General features: G+C 36.8%; 1 pseudogene; it reads left to right on the top strand.

Annotated features, from left to right (window-relative positions):
- The first annotated feature begins 445 nt into the window (after positions 1-445).
- LOC124871370 lies at positions 446-3530 on the top strand (annotated as a pseudogene).
- Positions 3531-3746: the final 216 nt, after the last annotated feature.

Genomic DNA, 3746 nt, shown 5'->3' with positions numbered 1-3746 from the left:
ACGTTCATGTTTGAGAGGCAACTTATTTATCCGGCCAAATATCAAGTGTTAAGCTAAAATAAAGGTCTACACCTGAGGTGGATTAACTAAAGTGATTTTTATTCAAATGATTGTAAAGTAAAACTGCTTGAAATGGGATGTTGTTGTGCTGATGTTAAATAAGGGGGCGCAAATAGATCGGTTCCCCTCGTTATAAAGAGCTGAACCGGTTTGTTTGTTAATATTACATCACAAGCAGGATGCAGAAATATAGCTGACATCTCGCCGCCTGCTCCATTTTGGAGGTCAGAACACGTTACAATTCCTAAAAGAGACGGTTTGTTCTTTGCTTCAGTGGACCACAATATGCCCATCTTGGTCTCAGAAATGAATTCCTTGCATCTAATAAAGTTTAACAGCCACGTTTCTCCACCTTTTCTACAAGGTGCATTCTAAAGATGTGGCAATGTTGCTCAAGGTGAAGTACCAGAATACCAAGAAGTATATCCAGTTACTGTCAGGCTTCACCTTTTTGGATATGATCGCTCAAGGTAAGTAGCCATCTCAAAGCTGCCCTCTTAAAAAATGAGCACAAGGATTTATGTATTTAGGATGGCTAAATACATAAATTTTTGGTTTTCAATTTACAAATCCTTATTGTTTTTGTATTGTATTACTGGTGTTGTTAATGACCTAAATTTAAAAAGTAGAGCTATTCAAACTTTATATTCAGAAATGCAAATTGCTCACTGCACCTTAAGATCAGCATCATGTATTTTATTTTTTTTCCGTTTTCATAATTGTCTTCCAGTCAAATACAAGTTTGGCCTCCCTGATGCCACTGAGCTTGATGCTTTTGATGAAACCAACACAGTAGGTGAAGAAGAAATTTTCTGAACTGATAAAGGCCAGTCCGGATATATGCCTGGCAGTGCGTGACAGAATTCCTGATGCTGGTAGGTACATTTCTGTAATCTATAAATCAATTAAAAAATAAAAATAATCAGATATTGGTTATCACCATTAGTGAAAAGTGAGTAGTTACCTACTTTGATATTCATTAGAACATAATTATCATAATTTAGAATTGGCCAAATCAATCAGGTATGGAAAATAAAAAAATAAACTTCCGGCATACGTCTGATTATGCTATTTCATTTCTTGACAATAGCTGCGTTTAATAGACTTTAGTGCAATCCTTTTATAGTCTAACTGTATTCTTTACTCCATCTTATATTTGATAAAAAGTGTGTCGTTATTTTTTGTAATCCGATTCTGATTACATGACATCTATTAACTACCTAGCTCAGACATTGGTGGAAGACATCTTTCTTGAGATGCAGGTTGATCCTGGTCCAAGTCCAACAACACAAGAATACGTTTCAGTGGAAGGTACCAGTGATTTTCTACTTTTACTCTTAATCTTATGGTATATTACTAATAATTTTATCTGGAAAGACTGATTTGTACACTGAAAACTTTATTTTCTCTTATTTATTTATTATTTTCTCTTACTTAAATAGATGGTAAAAAATGCCTTGCTTTACAAACCTGGGGGTGAGGATATCATTGAGGAGTACAAGGCAGAAAAGTCACTCACTCACCACACCCGGAGAAAGCTTGTCAACATGTTGGCTAGCCATATGACTGACAGCCATGGGTGAGTGTTAAGTGAATTGTTAGATTGTAAACATATTACAATTATGAATTTTCAAATTACATTGCATTGAATTAACATAGTAATTGGGGTGTTTTTCAATTGTATGTTTCTGTATTTTAAGAATGTGGTCTTTTTTCAGTTTATATGAGCAGTATCATTAGATAACATCCATTGCAGTTTGATGCAGTATTAGCTGATGTGGAATATTATTTCTAAAGGAGGATGCCTTCCCGTAAACATAAGGAGAAGTACGCCGGGGGAATCATAACCCTCTTCCCTTCACTAAAGGATCCCTTTTCTCCAAAGGGCAATGTAAGTTTAAAACATAACTTCCAGAAAACACCAATTATACTGACAGTTATCTTGGGACTTTGGTTAAAAACATTGCTGCTTCAGATACTTATCAAAATAGATATGACATACCTACATTCTTATATTTAAAAAAATAATAATAATAGTTGACACCACCTACTTCTAGCAAAATAGTTGAAACTTTAATATGCTAGAAAGTTCAACTCTGCCATAAGGATTGTCATTAGGATGCAAAATGAGTGAAAATGGTCTCTTGCAATTTGAATTAATTTGGTCAATGGAGTACTACACATGAATTAGAAATTGGCAAACCTACTTTAAAATGATTATCCTTTTATTAATACTGTTACCACATTTTCTGTAAAACCATTTAAGACATTTGTAATGTTTTATAAATATCTTAACAGGAGCACTTCTATGATGCAGAGAAAGGCACTGGATGTTTATCATGGCGGCTTAAGACTATATCCAGAAATGCTGTAAAAAGACCAGCCCAGATGCCTACAGTGGCTCAAGCACAAGGACCAAAGCGCCGAAGATTGGCAGCCACTTTGCCCGAGCAGCTTGATGGAGATGCCTGCAGGGAAGTCATATCATTTCTCATTCACTCTCAGAATGAGGCAAGTGTTTCAGAAGATGAAGATGACCTTTCAATATATCGCCAAGACCTTGTGCATGACCCACAGAGACCAACAGATGTCTTTAAAACATTTCCACGTTTTTTAGATGTCACAGCTATGCCAACTTCTAAAAGCTGCTGAGAACTGAGCACGATGACACCAGTAAGCTGATCAATATGATTCTTTAAAATTATTTTTTTATGACGATAATGGCTTCTTTCACCTCATTTTCCTCCTGATAGCCTGGGACAGTGACATGGCTTCTCTGCTGCTACTCCTTGCTGCTACTCCTCCATTTCCTGCCACCCACAGCTGGAGGGAAAAAGACCAAGATAAGCCCCAGTGATGCAGTGGACAAAATGGTGCACTTTCACAAGGTATGCTGGTCTTATTTATATCCAATCAGCCAGTACTTTTATATGTAGTAACTCAATTTAAAATTACTTGGAAAGGCATAGGCAAACAAAGGACTGAACAGCTTCATGTTGGCTACAATTCCAACAAATCTTCAACAGTGAGGACTTTTTTGACTGACACACACACACAGTTTGCCAGAAAACATCTAAACTTTTCTGGTGTAGACACCTAAGTGGCCAGTTAAACTTCAGTGTAAGGTGTTATCTTTCGGTTTTCAGTCATGCTGCAGCTTGGATGAACACCTTCGGAGAAGAGATGGTAGACGACCATATATCCTTGCTGTTGGTCAAACCAGGAACAGGATTGACACTTTCTACATTGTGGTGGACAAACAGCTCATCCCCTGCTAAGCTACACGTTTGTTGGGTGCATTTGATGAACTATTTAAATCACACTACATGTTCAATCTGTCGTACGATGAGTACCTGGACCAGCTCTTCACCTTCATACAAACCACAGTCTACAATATCGATGTAGCAACAACAAATGAGTCTCCCAGAGTTCGTGAGTTTCGTGCTAAAGTCTTCAACTATAGTACTTAAATGTTTAAGTGTTTCATTTGTCAAGCTTTGCATGTTCCTTGCCAGGCCTTGATTTCTCATTTAAGACTTGACCACAGTTTTTATCCTAGCACCAGGTTTAAATTAGTTTGTGTACAAGATTGTTGTAGGCGTCAGTTTTCAACCTATTCAGGTTTCAAAAAAACATTTAATTATTTCTCATGAGAAGGTTTCTTCTAATGATTGAGATGCAGCAAG

The sequence above is a fragment of the Girardinichthys multiradiatus genome, chromosome 7, assembly GCF_021462225.1.
Source record: "Girardinichthys multiradiatus isolate DD_20200921_A chromosome 7, DD_fGirMul_XY1, whole genome shotgun sequence".
In the NCBI taxonomy this organism is placed as follows: domain Eukaryota; kingdom Metazoa; phylum Chordata; class Actinopteri; order Cyprinodontiformes; family Goodeidae; genus Girardinichthys; species Girardinichthys multiradiatus.
The sequence above is the reverse complement of the archived record's forward strand: the minus strand, read 5'-3'. Positions and strand labels throughout refer to the sequence as shown.